This window comes from Ursus maritimus, unplaced genomic scaffold (assembly GCF_017311325.1).
Source record: "Ursus maritimus isolate PB19 unplaced genomic scaffold, ASM1731132v1 scaffold_7, whole genome shotgun sequence".
Classification (NCBI taxonomy): Eukaryota; Metazoa; Chordata; class Mammalia; order Carnivora; family Ursidae; genus Ursus; species Ursus maritimus.
In genome coordinates this window covers 80,094,977-80,117,009 of record NW_024426885.1, presented here as the reverse complement: position 1 = coordinate 80,117,009, position 22,033 = coordinate 80,094,977, and positions in this window count along the sequence as shown.

Sequence of the window (22,033 nt, the reverse complement as noted above, 5' to 3'; positions counted from 1 at the left end):
GTTGCCCGTAAAGTCTTTGTTTCTATAGATTGTGACTTTCTGTTCTGTATCACTCTTGGGGCCTTTTTACCTTTATAGAGCCCCCCTTAATATCTCCTGTAGGGCTGGTTTCGTGGTTATGAAATTGGTCAATGACCGGTGATTCTGGAAGGTCTTTATTTCTCCATCAATTCTGAATGACAGCCTTGCTGGATAAAGGATCCTTGGCTGCATGTTTTTCTCTGAAAGAGTTTTAAAAATGCCCCCCCCCCCCAGCCCTTTCTCTCATTCCAGGTCTGTGTAGACAGGTCTGATGTAATTCTGATACCTTTGCCTTGGTATGTGAGAAATTTCTTTGCCCTGGCCGCTTTCAAGACTCTATCCTTGTATCTAATATTTGCGAATTGCACTATGATGTGACGTGGCATAGGTTTGTCGTGGTTGAGCTTGGGAGGGGTCTTCTCTGCCTCTCGGACACTAATGCTTATTTCCTTTGTTAGATTGGGGAAGTTTTCAGCTACAATTTGTTCAAATATCTCTTCTAGACCTCTGTTTTTCTCCACCCCCTCGGGGATGCTAATTATTCTGACATGGGAATGTTCGATTGAGTCAGTAATATCCCGTAAGCTACATTCTTGCGCGTGGATTTTTTTAAGTCCAGATTCTATTTTAGTTTTCTCTTCTACTAACCCATCTTCCAATTCGCTGATATGTTCTTCTGCCTCATTCACCCTGGCAGTCAGAGCCTCTGGTTTTGACTGCATTTGGCTCATAGAATTTTTAATTCTGCCAGATTCACTCTCATTTCCGCCCTTAGAGATTCTATATTCTCGTTAATATTTTCATTAATATGTTTTTTTCAATTCTACACATCATCTTGATCATTGTTACTCTGAACTCCATTTCTGATAATTTGGTTACATCCATATCCATTAGTTCTGTGGCAGAGGCTGCAGACTCATTGTCTTTTCTTTGCTGGGGGGGATTTCTCCTTCTTGTCATTCTGATGAGGAGAGGTTGCGGGGTTGTCCAGAGCCCAAATTATTGCCCGGGACCTAGGCAGTGTGCACTTGTTTTATAGGGACCTTAGGGATGTGGGCTTCTTGATTTTTTCAGCCACCTTCTGGAGGAGGGGCCTGCCACGCCGGTACTCAGGCAACCCTGTTTGGGTAGAGTCTCCGTGTCCCCTGCGAGGGGGGATGGGGGTGGGCACACTGTGAGCCGGTATTTCCAGGCTTTTGTTCTCTGGCGGCTTTCCCTGGCGGTTTGCTGTGCCTCTTCTGAGAATCTCAGCCTCTGTCTCAGAACAGAGGGATCGTGGACCGTTCTCCACTGATGTTCTGGCCAATTTAACTCTGTTTCTGTTGGTGCTGCTCAACCCTGCAGTGTCCCGGGATGTGCACCCCACAGCCGGTGTCCCAGCCCTCACTTCCAGGTCCAGTGCATCTTTGTCCTTTGTGTTTCTAACACCTGCAGCCGCCAGCTGCCAGCCTCACCCGCGTGCTCACAGATCTCCTGGTCTCAGTCTGATTCCAGTGAGCACACCGGAGCTCCATTTCAGTCTGGTGGCGCGCGTTCCCCGGCTCACGGTCTCAGTCCGCTCTCTCAAGGGTATTGTTCCGTGAGTCCGCCTGCTCCCCCGTGCAGGTGGCTACCGCTTCCCGGCGCCCGAACACGGCGGCTCCCTTCCCCTTCCATTTATCTTCTGATATCTGTGCGCGGTTTCACAGCTCCCCGCTTCGTACCTCAATACTCAGCGCTGGAGATGTTCATTTGTAGAGATCCAGATGTATCTTCCTGCATCTCAGGCTGATTCCGTGGATATTCAGGCTGGTCTGGTATCTATCCAACTCGACTTAGGGGACCGGCTGAAAAAGGGGCCCCCTACTCCTCCGCCTCTTAACTGCCTACACTTTTAATGTTTAAAATTGAGCATTATCTTTCTTTTCCAGCAAAACAAAAAGAAAATTTAAAATAAGTAGGAACAGGGGCAGCTGGGTGGCTCAGTCGCCAAGCGTCTGCCTTCGGCTCAGGGCGTGATCCTGGAGTCCTGGGATCGAGCCCCACATCAGGCTCCTCCCCTGGGAGCCTGCTTCTTCCTCTCCGAGAGAGAGAATCTTAAACAGGCTCCATGCTCAGTGGACGTGGGGCTCGATCTCACAACCCTGCGATCATGACCTGAGCCAAAAACAAGAGTTGGCCACTTAACTCACTGAGCCTCCTAGGCTCCCCATGATGCCGCTATTTCACACTTCCTGAATTATCTCCTAATCAGATTGCCAGGCTTTTTTCATCAACTGGAACAACAAATTAAAGCAGGCAGGCCTATAACAGATTGTTAGAATCATTTGTCAGAGGAATTGCCCGATATCTTTTTTTTTAAGATTTTATTTATTTATGTGACAGAGAGACAGCCAGCGAGAGAGGGAACACAGCAGGGGAGAGGGATAGGAAGAAGCAGGCTCCCAGCAGAGGAGCCCGATGTGAGACTCGATCCCAGAACGCTGGGATCACGCCCTGAGCCGAGGGCAGACGCTTAACGACTGCGCTACCCAGGCGCCCCTGCCTGATATCTTTTTATGCCAACAAGTACGGTTGACCAAATACGGATTTAAAAAGGGTGGGGTGCCAGAATTCTTGAAAGGTTTTCTTTTGTAAAAATAGAAAATCTTCATGAGCCTGGGGGATGATTTACTGACACATTCACAAATTTTCAGTTGAATAGCACTGTCTGTTGAGAATCTGATCAGTCTTTGTTAGCACAGTCTAAAGGGCAGCGTTGCAAAGTTGCAGGCAGCTATTGAAGCTATATTCTGTGACCAATGGAAAGCGTTTTCCTCTGTGCAAGTTATCTGTCTTTTCGGAGGCTGAGAATCAAAGCAGATTGTATCTACATTATTTCTATGCATTGTCAAAGCAGAACCAATCCACCCAGACATTCCGTTTCTCCTTACCTACAAAACTGAAAAAAAAAAAAAAGGTGCTATTTTAATTATTCGTAATACTTATGTTTAATCCTCACAGCCCGGTGGCGTAGGTGTGACAGCCATACTTTTACTAGAGAGCTAGGTTCATATGGGTTCCAGATAATCAAACTAGAACTAACTCAGAGAAACGCCACAATACTGCAAGGCTCTGATCCATCCCGTCCTAAAGGTAGACCAGATACCAAGAATAAGCAATCTGCCCCAGACTTGCTGATTTTTCCAAGGGTAATTGTTTTTATACTTTTAAACCTATTTATCTATTAAGTCATTCGTTCTTTCTTATTTTATTTTACTCTCTTTTTAACTTTTTTTATCCCTCGAATGTAGTAGATTCCTTATATATACTACCTGCTGTGACAAGCTGTCTTTTATTTGAGCCAGATGAGTAATGATTATTGTATCTCTTCAAAGTTGCCTAACTCTCCTCTTTGATAAGGTCTTGAATGACTCTCCCAACTGTGTGGTTGGCTTTAATTGAATCATCCATACTCTCTCATCTTTTTCGGTGCACAACAGTAGCCAGGACTAGCTCTAGAAGTTCTGATCGGTGTCCACACTTCCTTGGTCTAATATTTGAAGATTTACTTAGTGAAAGAGATTCTTTCACAATATACATTCCCTTTATGATTTTCATAAGCCAGAGTCATATCATTTTCAGGCTTTATCTTTCCAAAATAAAACCTTGTTGTTGTCGGGTGGTTTTTTTTAGGGCATTCTTTTATTAACTCTGATCTTATTTCCTTATATATAAGATAGAAATAAAAATGGTACTTACCTTATATGGTGATTGTGGCCATTACATTTAATTAGGCGGCTTCTGTAAAATGTTTACCGCTGTTCTAACTTATAGTTAGCACTTAATAGTATTAACTAGTATTATCATGTCCATTAACAGTCAATCAGTCAAATATGTATTAAGGTTGTGCCATTTACCAGCTGTTGGTGCTAAGCCCTGTGTATACAGAGATGAATAAAAGAATACTAACAGCCTCATGGAACCAATAGTCCAGATGCTCTGTGCAGTAGAATTTCTGCATGAAGGAAATAGCATATACCTGCACTGGGCAATACAGTGGTCGCCAGACACATGTGGCTATTAAACGTGTGAAATGGGACTAGCAGGTCTGAAGAAACGAAGTTCTAATTTTTTTTTTGAGAGAGAGAGAGAGAGCATGGGCACGTGAGCAGGGCGTAGGGCAAGAGAGACAGAGGCAGAGGGAGAGAGAGAATCTCAAGTAAGCTCCACACCCAGCACGGAGCCCATCAGGGGACTCGATATCATGACCCTGAGATCATGAGCTGTGCCAAAATCAAGAGTCAGAAGCTCAACCAACTGAACCACCCAGGTGCCCCAAACAAAGTTTAATTCTATCTAATTTGGGTTAATTTAACTTAAATAGCTCGGTATGGCTGAGCTGGACCACGCACATCTGCACCATGGAGACAACCGTATAAACAATCTCGGGGCAGTAAGTTGAGTGCTATATTAGAGGCATACGGCAATTTCTGTAAAACACAAAGGCAGAGGTGGCTGTTTCTCCTTGGGAAAATCAGGAAAAGCTCCACATAAGTGATGACATTGAAGTTGGGTATTAAAGGACATGTGGGTTTTTTTATAGAGTAAAAGTGGAGGGAAGGGCCTTCTGGATGCAGGGAATTCCGTGTATAAAGGGAAGAGTTTGGAGCACCCAGGATGAGTTGGCTTATGTTTATTTAAACCTAAAAGTGCTTGTCCATTTTGACACAAATCTGCAGATTTTCTGCCCACTCATCAATGTAGCAGTCTTGCTGCTTACAGCTTACTCTCAATCTATGTATTTACTACAATAATAAGTTAATAATCAGCAAATTGGAGGGGTCCTCCAATCTGCAGCCTTGTTTCTCTCCTCCAAAACATTTAGAGGTTAAATAAAGGTGACCTCAGGCATGATCTTTATGGGACTCCGATTCTTACCCTTCTCTTTGTTTTTTGTCCCTAAGACATTTCCTTGCCTTTTTATAATGTGATCCCATCCTACCTTTGCCTGCTCTATTCCCCACATCCAAATTAACGCCATGACATCCTCTGATGACGTGACATCATTTTTGTCCCTACCCACCCGCATATTGAGTCCACATCCCTCCAATCATAGCAGCATGGAGACTTTGGTGTGGTTCCCCCTACGCTGAGTTCCAGCGTATACCCTGGTTGTATCAGATAATTCAGATCATTTTAGTTCTCTTCACCACAGCCTCAGTCCGTTTTGTGGCCTCAGTCCGTTTTGTGGCACTGCCTAGGTAGGGCTTTGGTTTCACGACTGTGGGATGTGAACAAGGAAGCACGTGGCCATGATTCTGCCGGAAGCCACCCTGAAGGATGGAGGAGGGCTTTGCCCAAACAATTGCAGAGAAATGGGATTAGTGCATTGATCAAAATGTGTCTAAAACCAGATTATGCACACACACTGAATTTCCTGCTATCACTGGGCAATTTTGGCTTGAATTTTCTATTATCTTCAAGAAAGCACCCTAACATCTATGACTGCTTGGCTAGACTAACCTTTATTTCTTGATTGACTTCTGGATAAGTTCCCTTAGGACACGTCTTCTCTATCTGGTCAAGGGGTCTATTTCATCCTTGAAATAGGCAAGAATTTCCAAGATCAAAAAGTTAGCAAGCCCAGATATTAAGTCACATCTCTTATTCCAATACTCCCTTCTTGGCCCCCCCTCAGACTTAGAGAGTCTCACAGATGCAAGAGACCCCCGAACACATCCTGATCAGCGTGGCTGACTTGGTAATTCTCGATTCCTCCATTGTTCCTGGTCTAAGGCTGGTAAATTTTCTTCCTTTGACAGACTTTTCTAGATGGAGAATCTGTCTATGTACAATGGCAGAATTTAAGAACTACTAGAGAGTTGTTTTAGGTAATGGAGCCTACTTTCATGACATAATATTATGAAATAGTGGCAAATATTTACATAATACGTCCCTTGTGCTAGGCACTGTTCTAAGCACTTCATATAACTCACTGAACTCACATTTAATCTTCGTAACAAAGCTTTTAGTAGGTACTGGGATTATTTACATCTTACCTATGAGGGAGCTAAGGCACAGAGAGGCTAAGTAACTTGGGCAAGGTCACACAGCTAGTAAGGAGTTGACCCAGGAGTCAGACCCTGCCAGCCTGCTTCCAGACTTTAGCCTTAAAGAGTACATTAATACAGTAAAAAGAATTCTTAAATTGAGTACATAATGATGAATTTTATGGAGGCACCATTGGAAAAGTCCATAAATTTGAGTTTTCTGGTCTTCCTCATGAGCCATCTGCCCACTCGATTCCACACCCCTAGGACAACTTCTATTTACAAGGTTACTAGCAAACATTAGGTGTGATGCTTTTGGAGCAGAAGAGTATTACTTTGTGGAAAGCTAACCAACTCATTTGTGGCTTCCAGACATCCCAGCCTTGGTCTCAAAGACTCTGACGAGGACCGGTAGCTCACAGCTGTGCTGTGACCAGATGTGTCCGAACTTTGCTGACTATTTAGGCAGCTCCTCTCTGTGGGAGTTTGATTCTTGAGCCTCAAGACTACTTTCCTGATTATATTTCTTCAAGGCCAGATGACATATCATTTTTTAAATTACAAAGAAATTTGTTTCCAGATACACATGCGATTTCCATGTAATGACAAGACACCTGCAGAAGAATGACAAACATGGAAAAGACAGACAATACCAAGTAGCCCCTTTGGATGGCTTTTAGGCATTATCTACTAAAGCTAAAGCTATGCTTATTTTTAAATATTTAAATATCACTTCTAGGTATATAACCAAGAGAGGGGCATCCTATGCTCACCCCAAAACAAGCACTAGAATGCCCATTGCAGCTTTATCTGTAAAAGCCAAAACCTGGAAGGAACCCCCCACACCATGAATGAATATCCACCAATGCAGTAGGTAAACCAATTGTGCTCCAGCCACACAAGGAAACATCACCTTGATCTGCAGACAGCTGCAAAAAAATACAGATCAGTCTCACAAACATAATGTTGAGCCAAAGAAGCCCAAAAGAGTACCTGCTAGATGAGTCACACTGTATAACATGTAAAAACTGACACATCTTGTCTGTGCGATCAGATGATTCTTGGATGGGCAGGGCTGGGAGGGACACCAGGGGCTTTCTGAGATGCTGGTGTCATTCTGTGTTTTAATTTGGGTGCTGGTTACGTGGGTGTGATCTGTTTGTAAAATTTATTTGACGACTAATTTTAAGCTGTGCATTTAGGACATACATACTTTTCTGTAGGAAGGTGTCAATAAAAGCTGTTTTAAAAATAAAGTACAGACATGCAGTTTTCCCTGCAGTCTCAGTAAAGAGTCCAAACTGTGGGACTGTCAAGATGGTGGATTCGATCTTGCTCAGAGAATGAGGCCTTGATTTGAAGAAAAAAACCCTGGCCAGATCCCACGGCCCTTTAACCAAGTAGAACCAAATGGACCAAAACGAATATTTAAAATGTAATCAACTTATTTTTCAGATTTCTAGAATGTTTGGATTAAAATAAATAAACAGGATTTTCAACTATGAAGATTGTCCTGGTTTGACCTTTGTATTAATTTTCTGGATAGCTGGATTTGGAATTTCAAAACTTTGATGTGTTCCTCTGGGGGGGAAGATGTGTTTGAGTTCTCCTATGATGGTATTTTTAGCAGCATAACTTGGAACCTGCATCTTTTCTGAAATAAATAATGTGTGCTTAGTTTAGTAAAATCCTAAAACATTCAGGCGTTTTTCAAACCAAGAAAAGTGCCATACGCTGATAAATTATTCAGATTGCCTGCTCTCTTAGTTTTGTGAATAGCATACAACATCGTGATCAACGTTCAGGGTACTATTTCTCTTTCGAATTCAAACTCAACCACCATCTATTGGAAACTTCTTTTCCATGAGGTGCCATTCTGGATATTTCATATTCCTCATTCACTTAAACATTTATTGCAACTAGGTGATGTGGTTATTTATCCGCATTATACAAAGAAAGAAGCCGAAACTATTGAGATTGACTTGTCCAGCTGGAAGTCTGGCTCCAAATCTAGGACTTCTCCATCAATCTGGTGACCCTTGGATTCTGTCTTCTTCTAGTGACTGTCACTGCTGAGAAATCTAGGAGATAGGGAGACTTATGCTGTGCTCTCCGAGGCACCATCGTATACTCAGGAATCAATAGACGTTAGCATGGAAGAAGTAGCTGTGGTGAGAAACTATGGGCCCAAGAAAATTATGGGCACACAGAGAACATTCGCTAAACATTTCCATTCCCTTCTAGTGAGGATGAGGGCTAGGCAAACAAAATTCAGTCGAAATTTCTTTCTTTCATTCTTTTTTTTTTTTTTTTCTGGATCAGACCCAATTTTGACTACCTTAATCCAGGGAAATTTAACAATCCCTTTCACCCACACAAAATGTTGATAAGAAGGAACAAACTAGGGGGACCTTTTGTTCTATGATCTTGACCTTGGAACTGCTAAAGAATGTGCTCCTATTTCTCTGTCAGAAACTCTGCTGGAACTGAAAAGAGAAGAAACTGAAGTCTGTAAACAAAGTTCAGAAAGACGCACTTGGGTTCCAGGAACCGATTCACTTGGGCTCTGCACTCAGTCTGGGTTGAACTGGCAGCTTCAACATCTCTGGGAAGCCCCTAAGTAGCTTGGAGAACTCATGTGGCATCAAAGGGTAATTGCTGTCATTTGAAAGAATTAATGTTTGGGTTCTTCTTCGGGTGATATTGTGAGAAGAAAAATATTTATTAAAGATTGGCCTGTGTATGTGTGGAAAAACTAGCCTCCAGAGACAATAACAAAAGGAGTAGTGACCTCCACTGTCCTCCCATTAGGAAGAGTAGGGGTGAAAGGGCTGTTGTGATGACAGATATTTTTATTCTTCGTGCCTTCCCTTTAAAGCAAAACTGAACTGGGAAGTGGAACAGCAGGACCACTTGGGAATGTAAGTATGAAATCCTGCTCTCGGATCAGTCCTTCGCTCTTAGTCCTTCGGCCCTCACTGCTGTTCTCACTTCCAAATTCATCCTGCATGGATTCGCTCTTAACCGTTTGTATCTAGGGAGACTTCCCTCCGTCTTTTGTTTCTCTCTCTTGAATTCGAATTGAGCAATGACAAGACTTTGGTTTGAAAGGTCAGCCTTCAGAGGCCTCTAATTTCCTTCTCGACTCCATGACTAAACCCCCCAATGATCACCATGAAAGCTGATGCCAAAAAGTTTCCCCAGAGAGGGGTCATGGTTCCTGAACATTAAGTCCAGGCCTGTCATTCAACCCAAAGCTTTCTCGGTTTACGGATTTGCTTGCATTTGGTTGTCCTTTTGAAATTAATTAAATAAATCTAATCGAACCAGGTTGAACCAAATTACATGTGGGGAGCAGCTGCCCAGTAAATGTTCATTGGGTGAAAAACGAATTGGTTTCCCTTCCTAAACCTGGCTTTTTGTCTGAAGCTGAGGGAAGCAGTTGACATTAATTCTTCCTTGCTTGGTCCAAAGCTTATATACAGCCCTAGATCTCTAGTTATTTCCATTGTCAATATTCCTCTAGAATTTCTTTAATGCAGGGATGAAGTTGATGAATATGCAACTAGCTCCCCTGGGAGGGGTTGCAAACTAATGTTCCCCTGGGCCAAATCCAGCCCCAAACACTTTCATTGTCTTTTAAATTTTTTAAATTAGCATTTATGAGTCAGGAGATTTTATCTAAAAATACAGGTCTTTTTTTTTTAATATTTTTTATTATATTATGTTATTCACCATACAGTACATCCCTGGTTTCTGATGTAAAGTTCGCTGATTCATTAGTTGCTTATAACACCCAGTGCACCATGCAATACTTGCCCTCCTTACTACCCATCACCAGACTATCCCATTCCCCCACCTCCCTCCCCTCTGAAGCCCTCAGTTTGTTTCTCAGAGTCCATAGTCTCTCATGCTTCATTCCCCCTTCTGATTACCCCCCTTTCTTTATCCCTTTCTTCACCTGCCGATCTTCCTAGTTCTTATGTTCCATAGATGAGAGAAACCATATGATAATTGTCTTTCTCTGCTTGACTTATTTCACTTAGCATTATCTCATCCAGTGCCATCCATGTTGCAGCAAATGTTGAGAACTTGTTCTTTCTTTTTTTTTTCTTTTTAAAGATTTTATTTATTTATTCAATAGAGATAGAGACAGCCAGCGAGAGAGGGAACACAAGCAGGGGGAGTGGGAGAGGAAGAAGCAGGCTCACAGCAGAGGAGCCTGATGTGGGGCTTGATCTCACAATGCCGGGATCACGCCCTGAGCCGAAGGCAGATGCTTAACCGCTGTGCCACCCAGGCGCCCCGAGAACTTGTTCTTTCTGATAGCTGAGTATTATTCCATTGTATATATGGACCACATCTTCTTAATCCAGTCATTCTGTTGAAGGGCATCCTCAGGTCCTTCCCATATTACGCTATTGTAGGGACGAGTTGCTATGAACATTGGGTCATATGGCCCTTCTCTTACACTATGTCTGTATCTTTGGGGTAAATACACAGTAGTGCACAACTGTAGTCTGAAGTCCAAAATGTGGTAAAGCTCAATTTTTAACTTTTTAAGGGACCTCCACACTGTTGGTCCAGAAGTGGCTAGAATACCAACTGCATTCCCACCAACAGTAGGAGGGATCCCCTTTCTCCACATCCTCCTTCCATTTGTTGTTTTTGCATTCTCAATTTTTGCCATTCTAACTGGCGGCTAGGTGAGTATCTAGGGCGTGGTTTTGATTGAATTTCCCCTGATGGTACTGTATTTTTGGTACAATTTCATGTGTCTGTTTAGCCATTACTGTATCTTCATTGAAAAGTGCTCTGTCAGTATCTTCTGCCCATTTTATGATTTGTTTATTTGTTTCTCGTCATATTGAGTTTAGAAGTTCTTTGTAGATCTTGGATACCAGTCTTTTATCTGTAGCATCATTTGCAAATATCTTCTCATTCCGTGAGCTGCCTCTTATTTTTTGACTGTTTCCTTGGCTGTGCAGAAGCTTTTACTTGATGAAGTCCCACAAGTGCATTTCATTCTCTTTGTTTCTCTTTCTTTGAGATATGTCATTCAAAAAGTTGGTGTGGCTGATGTTGTAGAGTTGCTGTCCTATGTTCTCCTCTAGGATTTCTGATGGATTCCTGTCTCACATCGCAGGTCTTTCATCCATTTAGCGTTTATCTTTGTGTATGGTGTGAGAGAGTGGTCATGTAGCTGTCCAATTTTCCCAGCACCATTTATTGAAGAGACTGACTTTTTTCCACCGGATGTTTTTTCTTGTTTTGTCAAAGATTAGTTGCCCAAACAGCCAAGGATCCATTTCTGGGTTCTCTATTCTGTTCCATTGGTCTATGTGTCTGTTTTTGTGCCAGTACCATGCTGTCTTTGTGATCACAGCTTTGTAGTACAGCTTGAAATCTGTGTGATGCCCCCCAGCTTTGTTTTCCTTTTCAACAATTCCTTGGCAATTCGGGACCTTTTCTGGTTCCACACAAATTTAAGGGCTGTTTGTTCCAGTTCTTTGAAAAATGCCATTGGTATTTTGATCGGGATGGCATTGAAAGTGTAGATTGCTCTGGGTAGCATGGACATTTTAACTATGTTAATTCTTCCAACCCATGATCATGGAATATTTTTCCATCTTTTTGTGTCTTCTTCAGTGACTTTCAAGAATGATTTGTAGTTTCTAGAATATAGATCCTTTACGTCTCTGGTTCAGTTAATTCCAAGGTAACATATGGTTTTTGGTGCTATTGATCCTCTCAATAGATTCAGAAAAAGCATTTGACAAAATATAGCATCCTTTCCTGATTAAAACCCTTCAGAGTATAGGGATAGAGGGTACATTCCTCAATAGCATAAAAACCATCTATGAAAAGCCTACAGCAAATATCATTCTCAATGAGGAAAAGCTGGAAGCCTTTCCCTTAAGATCAGGAACACGACAAGGATGCCCACTCTTGCCATTATTATTCAACATAGTACTAGAAGTCCTTGCAACAGCAATCAGACGACAAAAAGGGATCAAAGGTATTCAAATCGGCAAAGAAGAAGTCAAAATGTCTCTCTTCGCAGATGACATGATACTCTATATGGAAAACCCAAAAGAAGCCACTCCCAAACTATTAGAAGTTATAGAGCAATTCAGTAACGTGGCAGGATAAAAAATCAATGCTCAGAAATCAGTTGCATTTCTGTACACGAATAGCGAGACCGAAGAAAGAGAAATTAGGGAATCCATCCCATTTACAATAGCACCAAAAACCATACGTTACCTTGGAATTAACTTAACCAGAGACGTAAAGGACCTATATTCTAGAAACTATAAATCACTCTTGAAAGACATTGAGGAAGACACAAAAAGATGGAAAAATATTCCATGCTCATGGATCGGAAGAATTAACATAGTTAAAATGTCCATGCTACCCAGAGCAATCTACACTTTCAATGCCATCCCGATCAAAATACCAATGGCATTTTTCAAAGAACTGGAACAAATATTCCTTAAATTTGTATGGAACCAGAAAAGGCCCTGAATCACCAAGGAATTGTTGAAAAGGAAAAACAAAGCTGGGGGCATCACAATGCCGGATTTCAAGCTGTACTACAAAGCTGTGATCACAAAGACAGCATGGTACTGGCACAAAAACAGACACATAGACCAATGGAACAGAATAGAGAACCCAGAAATGGATCCTTGGCTGTTTGGGCAACTAATCTTTGACAAAACAAGAAAAAACATCCAGTGGTAAAAATACAGGTTCTATCTCATCTTGCACTAGGTCCATATTTCTCTGAAGGATCACACAGGTGGAACAGAATGTCCGTCGTAGACAAGACAGGAGCCCTACTCCCTCCTACTTTGCAGGTCTGCCCTAAGAGCATTGCTCTCAATGATTTTATTTGCATGGCTCCCCTTCATATGTAGAGTAAATGCATATTTCTCTGTTCCACTAATTTAGACTGACAGTTGCATAATTTAAGGAAAAAAATGGAAGAGAGCATATGTTTATCTCTCAATAGGAAACAAGTTTTCACAAACATTTCATCATTTTTCAAATGCCTGGCCTCTTTGGACATTTCAATTTTCAACTCTTGCCCTACTGTCTTTTTTCTGTGATGGAGATTCGATGCTTTTTGCTTCTGGGAGCTTTACAAAAGCCAGATGGAGAGGAAACTATGGTCTGCAAAATAAATCTTCTTTCAGAGTTTTAATTTTCAGGGTGTCTTGGGGACTCAGTAGGTGAAGCATCTGTCTTCGGCTCAGGTCATGACCTCCGGAGGGGGGAGGTTCTTGGTGTGGGGCTCCCTGTTCAGCGGGGAGTCTGCTTCTCCCTCTCCCTTGGCTCCTCCCCCCATTCATGCTTGCTCTCAGTTTCTCTCTGTGTCTCTCAAATAAATAAATAAATAAAATCTTTGAAAAGAAAAGAGTTTTAATCTTCCTTTCAGGGTTTATCTGAATAGGAAATTCATTAACTCAGATTGTTAAATTACCAGAGTGTGCTGATAGGAGGCAAAAATTGAGGCAATGAAGCCGTAGACTAGACATGTAGCCAGTCCATTGGGATGGGGACCTGGGGTCACACATGCGACGGAGTCAAGCTGCCGTCAGGCAGGAAGCCGAGGGCAGGAACACCAAGATCAGACAGCTACCAAAGGGAGCCAAATCAAGAACTTACTGGAAGAGCCACATCAGAGCTCAGGAAACTTGAAGAAGAAACATGTTTGAAATGTTATGTCCTGCCTGGGTTTCAAGACTTCCACACACACAGAAGCTGAAAGCCAAGTGGGGTTTTCTGGCAACTAAGTTTACTTTTAATGTTGGTTTTTTGTTTTGTTTTGTTTTTAAAGATTTTATTTATTTATTTGACAGAGAGAGACAGCCAGCGAGAGAGGGAACACAAGCAGGGGGAGTGGGAGAGGAAGAAGCAGGCTCTTAGCAGAGGAGCCTGATGTGGGGCTTGATCCCAGAGCGCCAGGATCACTCCCTGAGCCGAAGGCAGACGCTTAACGACTGCACCACCCAGGCGCCCCATAATGTTTTTTTTTTAAAGTGTATTCTAACTAACCCTTCTACCAGATTACTGAATATAACACACAAATGGTTTCTTTAGCAACTTTTCTTAAAATATACATTTTATTAAAGTTTAACAATATACAAGTGTTCAGCTCATTGATTTTTTTTTTTAACAAGTGAACATACCATGTAACCAGAAACCAAATAAAAATAAATAAATAAAACATTACCCACATCTTCATGCCCCTTATCAGGCATGTCGCGGTAGGGATAACAGCTATCCTGATATATCACAGAGGGATTACTTTTTCTTGGTTTTTTTTTTTTTTTTCAACTTTACATACATGGAATAATAAAGTTAGATACTGGCTTCTTTTGTTCAGGATTTATTATGTTTCTGAAAATCACCTGCCTCATTGCATATAACATTGTTTTACTTGTGTTGTACGAAAACACTGTGATTTATATATCCCTTCTACTCTCGATGTACATTTGACTTGGTTTCAGGGTGGGGCTATCATGAATAATTCTGTCTTGCACATTTTTGCATGTATTTGATGGTGACTATCTGTGTGCGTTTCTTCTGGGTGTATTTTCACAAAAGGAAGCTCTGGGTCATAGAGAAAGCTCCTGTTCAGTTTTACAACCAAACAGTACGCTAACGTATTTACCTGACGTACACTCCCACCGGAGTGGGGGGACTTCTGGCTGAGCCACGGTATCACCAACACTTGGAACTGCTGGCCTTTTTCATTTCAGTCATTCGTGTAATCGTGAAAGGGTATTTTAATTGTTCCTAGTTAGCATTTCCCTAACAACCTACAAAGTTGAGCACCCATTCCTGTGAGGAACGGTCATCTGAATACCTCCTTTTGAAAAATGTCTTTTCATGTCTTTTGCTCACTTTTTTCTATTGTGCTTTCTTCCTTTTGTTTCTATGAGCTTTAAATATGAAAGTACATATATATACACACACACACATATATATTCTATATATGAATGCTTTTGGGATATCTGCTTTGCAAATATTTTCTCCCATTCTGTACCTGTCTTTTCACTGCCTTAGTGATATCTTTTGATGAACCGATATTCTTTTTTTTTCTTAAAGATTGATTTATTTTTTTTTTTGAGAGAGAGAGAGGGAGCAGAGGGGCCGAGGAAGCGGGAGAGGGAGAGCAATCCTCAAGCAGACTCCCAGCTGGGCATGGAACCCAATGCGGGGCTAGGTCCTGAGACCATGACCTGAGCTGAAGCTAATGGACCGAGCCACGCGGGGACCCTGGCGAACTGTTATTCGAAATAATAATGCAGTCTAATGGATCTTTTCTATGGTTAGGCTTTTTAGTAGATTGCATTTAGGAAACCTTTGCCTGCTTCAAAGTCATAAAGACGTTCTTCTATATTTTAACTTGGAAGCTTTATATTTTGTCATACCATCTGTGCATCTGACTTCAATTTGGTTTGCAGTGAGAATTAGGAGTGAGAATTCGTTTTTGTTCATATGGATATCCACTTGACCCGGCAGCATTTATGAACACAGTTCTTTCCCCCTTCCCCACGGCACAGCAGTAATCAAGTGACCATCTATGAACAGGTATGTGTCTGATTCTCCTTTCTGTGCCATCGGTCTACTTGTCTATTCTTGCACCGACACTCCTTTATCTGCTCTATAACGAAACTTCTTCTCTAGTAGTGTAAGACCTTCGGGTTTGTTTCCCTCTGCAATGTCGTCTTACTTACTCTTGGATCTTCTCATTTCTTACAGAAATTACAGAAGCATCGTCTTAATTTCTACATGTACATATGCATAGAAACGTGCTTGGAATTTAATTGGCTTTGCATTAAATTTATAGATCAATTTGAGGGGAGGGGAAATTTTTATAATTTACAGTATTGAGCCTACCTGCTCACTAACATGATTTTAGTACCTGTTTTATTAGGCCTTCAGCTTTCTCTCAAACTTGCTTTCATTTCTCAAAAAGGCTACACCCTCCTTCCCTGGAGATTTTTTTTTTTTAATTTTATCACTATCTTATTAACATACACTTTTTCTGATTGCACCAATAATCATTATTTAATGTACAAAAATCTTTTTAATTTTAAAAAAGAGGAGAGAAAAATCAATAATTCATCCATGATCTTAACCATCTAAATATCATCCATATATACCATAAAATGGAGGTATTATATGCATTCTTTTGTATCTTTCATTGTCTCTTAACAATATTTCAGCGAGATATTTTCTCACGTGAATAAATTTCCATTTAAATGTGATTTTTGAAATAACTAAGTAGAATTATTCCAATGTAGTGACATCAAATAAACTATGTAACAAAACCCTTTTTATTGGTAATTCAGGCTTTTTTCAGATTTTTCTCTATTCTGAGTCATACTGGAGGAACCATTCTTGTCAATAGATATTTGCTTTTATGCCTGACTACCAAGACTCTCTGAAAATATTGGGGTTCCTCAGGCTGGGTGTCCTTGTAAGAAGGACAATATCTTTCAATCCTGTGTGGCCATTCCTGATGTACCACCAGGATGCCCAGGGAAGACAAGTGACCTGAAGGGCTACCTCCTTCCTTAAGGTCACCCACATATCAGATTCTGGGAGCAGACAGTGCAGGGTCCAAGCAGATGCAGCCCGTCCCCGTGTCCTTCCACGGGAAGGCTGAGGTACTGATGGGCAAGAGCAGCACGCTTGGCAAGGTCATCGAAAGCATCTGGAAAACAACCCAGCTCCTCCATTTCTCCTATCTTCACTCACACCCAATGGGGGCAAACCCATTTGATAGTTTTCCCCAGGCATGACAACTCTTTTCCCTGAAGGTGTTCAGAAGCTTTAGAAGTGGTATACACGGTCCACGGAGGGTTTTAGGAGACATTACTTTCCACTAAGTTCTTCTCTAGTGAGTTTCTCATCTTATAGGAACATCCTTCCTCCCCTCCCTCCCCACCACCCTTCTTTCTGCCTCTCCCTCCTTTCTCTGTGAGGAGAAAACAGTGAGGAGGGCAGAGGGAGGGGATGAGCCCAAGAGGTGTAGGGCAGCTGTGGTCAAATACGTCTGGCTTTGCATGGAGTCTGGTGCTCATCTTTGTGGGATTTCAATTCTTGATTTTAGAAATTACTGTCCGGGGTGCCTGGGGGGCTCAGTCAATGAAGCGTCCGCCTCTTGATTTCTGCTCAGGTGATGATCTCAGGGTCATGGGATTGAGCTCTGGGTCGGGCTCTGTGCTCAGTGGGGAGTCTGCTTGAGGATTCTCTCTCTTCCTCTGCCCCTCCTCCAGCTCTCATTCTCTCTCTCTCTCTAAAATAAATAAATCTTCTGCAGCCAGATGACAAGTCTCCTCATCGATTCAGGGCTCCTCTTCAGGGCGGATTTATCATTTAGCTACATCTCATTCCAAAAAATTATTCCAGAAAGATTTATCTGCAATGGCATTTAGATTTGATGCCTGTATCAACTCACTCTGACTGGTGATGGGTAACTAGAGAACTAGGTGGAGAAACAGACTCCTGGTTTAGAAGGAAAGAATGCTAGGATAGTTGGTCAACACTCACTAAGGATGTGTGTTGGGGGACGTATAATTCTCATTCCGGGTCATGTGTTCTTATGGCTCGTGGTGCTAAATTAGAAAAGACATGGGAGGTTGATGATAATGACCATTATGAAACATCTAGAAGTTAAAGTTAGTTGGAGAATATTGGCAGGGAGTTCCTATGTATAGCTTGTATGAACCTTGGCTGTATGAACCTAATAATGTTCCCTTGAACCAAAGTGTTTCTCACGCCCTGAGGGACCTATCTCCAAGCCCCAAATATGTGTCCTTAAATTGCCCTTGATGTCTTCATGGCTTCACCCTCACTTTTACCCCTCCTACTCTTCTCCCCTCCAAGATGTTTCCTTTACTTTCAACAAGTATGTTCAAGGGGAGGAATTGCAAACAATAACAATTTAATTCAGTGCAATTTCTTGAATTCTCAGTTCAGTTGAAGTGCACCACATTCCTCTAATTATAAATTTTTAAATTTGCAAACCTTCACTGATTCGCACAAGGCACATACACTAGCAAAACCACGTTAACTCTGCCCGCCGCTAATGGATGGCATTATTTGCTAAATAGGGTCACTTCACACTTTGAAGCAAGTAGCCTTAGGGATACAAGATTTTGAAGCTCCCCTTGCACTTAAATAGAAGGCCTTCTACAAGGAGAGTGCCTGCCATGGACCAGACACTGGAAAAGCAAGGATGAGTAAGGTAACAGTCATTTCCCCTGAAGTTACCATAATATAAACTGGTTCTTTCAAAATAGGAGATGAATAACACTGTGATAAAAGCTGTCAACTGGGGGACCACTTATCAAGAGCCATGAGGGGTCTGAGATTTTGCCCTCCTTGCAAACTAAGGAATTCGTCCAACAGTTTCATGGAAGCTCACAGAAGACACCAGACTTCTGAGTCAAAGATAAAGAGCTCTATTACTCACGACACAAACATGAATATCATGTTTGTATCACTTCCCATCACCCAGCTGTTTCCACAAGGGGGACACAGAGGGATCTGGATGGATGCCGCACGAGCAGTGGGCTTGCTTCACCGCTGAGGTCCCTCGAGTTCAGGGACCCTGAATCTTTCCTACTACGCAATAAGCAGTAAGTTCTTCAGATGGAGACAGTATATCTACCTTCCAAAGCTCCTCCCTATATACGCAGCTTTGAAAAGACAGCCCAAAACAAAAGGACAGCTAGGCCTCCCACACAAGACATGGAGAACCACAAGAATGCTGTAGAGAATTAACTCTGCCTGGAAATTAAGGACGGCTTCCTGGACGAGTTGTCTAACTTAGAGAATAAGTGGGAGGTGACCAGGCGGAGAAGTAGGAGGGAAGACACTTGGGAGAGTGTTAACTGAGTGAGCAAAGACCTGGAGACAGAAGAGGAAAGGACAAGGGCAATTTGGAATTACTAGAGAGGAAAGTATTATTCTCGGCTCCAAAGATTTAACCAAATTTCGATCACCATTTCAATGTATTTTTTCTATAGGTTGATGTCATTGTGACCACAGTGATGTGTGGGACACAACATTGAGCTGTGGGTCAGGGGACGATCTGCTGGGATAAACACATTTTGCCTTCTGGATGAATGCCCCTCCACCCACCCCAAGTTATGTGGGAAACGCGCGGCTAACTGAGGACAGCTCCCTCCCCGTGGCCTCAGAGCCTTCGGGTCTTTCAGCACCTCCCACATGGGTCGTGGTTTCTAAATCCTTCACCATCTGGATCGTCTTTTCTCTGGGACGTATCCTGGGACACCACTCTAAAACTGTGTCATGCAGAACTGGACAGAATGAGACCCGAGCCCCTCCTGTAAGCTCCCGAGGATCTGAACAACTGAATGTATTGCTTGTTTCTGGTTCTGCTGGAATTAACGTTGCCAAAGCAGTGAGGATATCATCCTACCAACCCCATTAGTATTCAGTGAAGCTCTCAGACTGTCCTGGCCCAGGAAGGTGCTGGCCAGTTTGGAGAAAAGAACTCTTGGTCGCCTAAGGATCCTTCTTATATTGGGGCCAAAAGACCATCAGCATCAACAGAATGGGGAGGGGGAGCATTATGACAGTAAAATGCAGATTCCTGGGCTCCACCCCAACAAATCAGTCTCCCAGCAAGAGGGCGCGGGAAATCTGCATTTGTAACAGACTTTTATGCACTCAAATATTCCTATGCTCTCAAATATTAGAAAACTCCTGCTTAAGGAGGTCCTTTAGAAATGCCTCTGTCCTGAAGGAGTTAATAGACGTCCCCAAGGAGCCAGGGCACTCCTCCCGCTGCCAGTGTCCCTTCAACACCTCTCCCTGGGAGGAAGAAGTCAATCTCCTTATCTCACCGTTACAAGTGCAGTGGGGGCAGAGATTGCGTCCTTTTGTCCTGAGGGTGACTCCCGCAGACGACCCAGGCACTCCGATGTGATAATTCTCAGAAGACGGTGCAAACGGGTTGTCAGGCTTAGGGCGACGTGAGCATGAGTCACACAAGTAAACAGGACACCGAGTGCTTGATTGTCTAGGGGAGGGTACCAGCAAGCCTTGGAGGGCACACCGAAAACTGCCTCACGGCAAGAACCGGAAGCAAACACGTGGGGTACGGTGGAAGAAGAAATACAGAATGAATTGGGTTTATTTCCCTTCAAAGGCAAAGAAAAAGATATCTTGGGGATCTCCACGAAGAAAACCCACTCGATCTGTGGCAAACAAAAAGTTGGGCAAAAGCCAACAATTTTCTCTGAAATAAACGCATTGTATATGGTTACATTCAATCCTTTGTGTTTCTGGTCCTCCCACTATTTCTCTAGGTGAGATAAATTACACCTGTCTCATAGATGAAGATACTGAGAATAGGAGGATTTAAGTTATTTATTTATTTGTTCCACAAACACTTACAGGGCACCCCCCAGGCATGGCATCAGGGTCCCATAAAGGGTCAGTGGCTGGCTGCTAACTTCAGGACAAAGGCTTCCTGGGATGTCTGCTGTCAAATTCTCATCGTACGGTTACAAAGTGTACTAACGTGAGCACGTAAGTTACAGCGCAATTTAAATGTAAGTACAGGGCACTGCATAAACCAAAATAGGAATTACTCCCCCAAAGTGCACGGTGAATTCCAAAGGAATTGTATGGATTAGAAATGTCAGTGTCTGTGGTTTGGAGGGTCAGAAGAGGCTTCTTTGGGAAGTATGCACTTAAGATGGGCTTTTAAATATTAATAGAATTTAGTGAGGGTCTCAAGGATAGAGGGCATTTGCTCTGAGTTAATGTGGGACGTTTAAAATTCAAACAAACCACTGATTATACATAAAAATACCAGTTCACTCAGTCAAGCTATATGTATCTATTGAAGATTTACAGTGTGCACAACTTCGTAAATCGCTGGGTTCCGGGGTTCCGACATCATAAGGACACCCAAGGACACCTGGTTGTTTAGATAGTGAGAGCCAAAAGAATTAGGAGCAAAGTAAATTTGGCTTCTGGGGGATGTTGCATGTTCCAGGAAGACTAAATGGTGGGGGGAGTGTGTGTGTGTGTGTGTGTGTGTGTGTGCAATTGTGTTTTTCCAGGAAAGATAGCTCCAAGGCTATTTTTTAGTTTTTCCCTATTCTTTTGTAGTAAATTACTTCCTGAAACTGTAAGGGGAAATGTGTGTGAGACGTTGTCCCTCCTATTAAGAGGACAGATTTCTATTAATTTTATTTCTCAGAGCTTTGCACTATGATTTTCATTTCTTTCTTCCTGGGGCCATACATCTTAGCTTCCCCCTTGATTCAAGGTACAGTGAAAAATTCTTAGAATGGAATTTTTGTGTTCTGAGTATTTTTATAGTGCCTCCCCCGGGGCATATATTTTTACATTTTTTTCTTTTATTGAAATATCCAAAACACATATGACTAAACGGCAGATATTCGTTACACTTGTGCAGTGAGCACACAAATCCTTTATTATTGTATTGTATTGGGCAGTGTTGTGTTGTCGTTTTCTGTACCTTATCTATATAATAACATATATAAAATATATAGGGGGTTGTATCATATTTACATTTTTCAAAATAGAAACAAACTTTTCGCCCAGTTATAGCACTCTCAAATTCTTGGCACCAGGAACACTGGACAAGGCTACAACCCAAACTCCAGCATCAAACACTGAGGCAAACCCCAGGAAAATCTAAACCCAGCGCAGCAAGAGGCAGGAAGGTGATAACATTAGCTCGGGTTGACAGTTACAAAACTGTCTTAATATAAGAAGCACCAGCCAGAGAACAAGAAGAAGAAATCGTATAATTCCTTATTTTTTGATCTCTCTCTTCCTTACTTTCCCCTAAGGCTTCTGAAACATAAGGCTTAGACCCCCAAAGAGGCCTTTCTATGTCAAGTTCAGAAAAGCCTTTAGGAACTCAAGAAATGAGGTCACTGACTGGCTCACTGCATAGTAAGTGGGCATCTCTC